General features: G+C 36.0%; 1 protein-coding gene across 1 annotated transcript in view; it reads right to left on the bottom strand.

Annotated features, from left to right (window-relative positions):
• The window catches only part of GRB14 (growth factor receptor bound protein 14), a 116,702-nt gene that overhangs the window by 100,082 nt on the left and 15,407 nt on the right, over positions 1 to 1,213 (bottom strand). The window lies entirely within an intron of this gene.

Below are 1,213 nucleotides of genomic sequence, written 5' to 3'. Positions count from 1 at the left end.
GCCAGTCTTCTGGTTAGCAGTCAAGTGCCTTAGGCACTATGCTACCAGAACTCCTGTTTCCTCTACATACTGAGAGGTAGAAAGAGATTTGAAGTTTATATAATCATGTTATTTAATAAAAGGCATTCTCAGCTAAGTGGCCCAACTTTCCAGCTTGCACTTCAAAGTAAAAAAATCAGAGTTAGAAGAATATTATTCATACTGATTTATCTATAAATTCATTTGAAATTATATGCTTATAGGAAGAAACTTATCTGGACCCTTCATAAGAATAGGAACTTTGTTTCATCAATGGGTTAAAACTTGGCCAGCAAAGAGAGACATGGCACTGATAAGGTCTGTCTATAACATCTCACCAGAATAAACAGAAAGACGACCCAAGGACAGTCCACAGTGTACACACACAGACTGTGTTTGGCAGGACTTTTCTATGTCATTATAATCCTGACAATCAAAACAACCTTAATCTCTGGAATAGTTTATAGCTTTAAAAAAGGCTCTAGGTATATACAGCAACTAGTAATAAAAAAGTAACACAGAGACACAACCCTCTGAAGGAGATCTATTGGGATGAGCGTTGAGTAGATGACTGACATACTTATCAGCACATGTTTACACCCTTTATTTCCCTCCATAAAAAGTAAAGAGATTTTAATAATTAGCATAAGCCACTTTCAAAGCAATAGACACAACAATGTCAAAAACAGAGATAGAGTAATAAATGATAATTTGTCAGGAAAAGCTTGAGGTCCCTAAAGCATCTAGACTAAGAGACAAAACATTTAAAATATAAGACACAAAGATGATTTCAGAAATATTAAAAAAAATATATATACATGGAATTTGAAAGTCAATTCAATTATTACCTTGTTCCCAAAGCACACTCAGTATTTATCTGCTACCATCACCTGAATCATCATGCTACCATCAGATTCTAGAAGTGATTATTTAGAAAGTACTTAGGATACAAGAGTAAGGGTATAACAGGGTATAACAAGCCCATGAGGGCCATTTCTTTCCCTCCCTACCTTCTCCCTCAGCTTCTCCACCCTATTCTCAGCTCCAAGAAATGGAATGCTGTAGAGTAGGCCAGTTCCTTCTTTAATCTGAATTCATCCTAGAATATTTGAATGAACTCAGGGCTATCATTTGATCATTTTTGGCATTGCCAAATAGCCAAAAGGGGACAATGGACCTGCCATGATTGGTAAAA

The sequence above is a fragment of the Orycteropus afer genome, unplaced genomic scaffold (assembly GCF_000298275.1).
Source record: "Orycteropus afer afer isolate SDZICR_OR568_19922 unplaced genomic scaffold, OryAfe1.0 scaffold00001, whole genome shotgun sequence".
Taxonomy (NCBI): domain Eukaryota; kingdom Metazoa; phylum Chordata; class Mammalia; order Tubulidentata; family Orycteropodidae; genus Orycteropus; species Orycteropus afer.
This window is presented reverse-complemented; position numbering and strand designations above follow the sequence as displayed.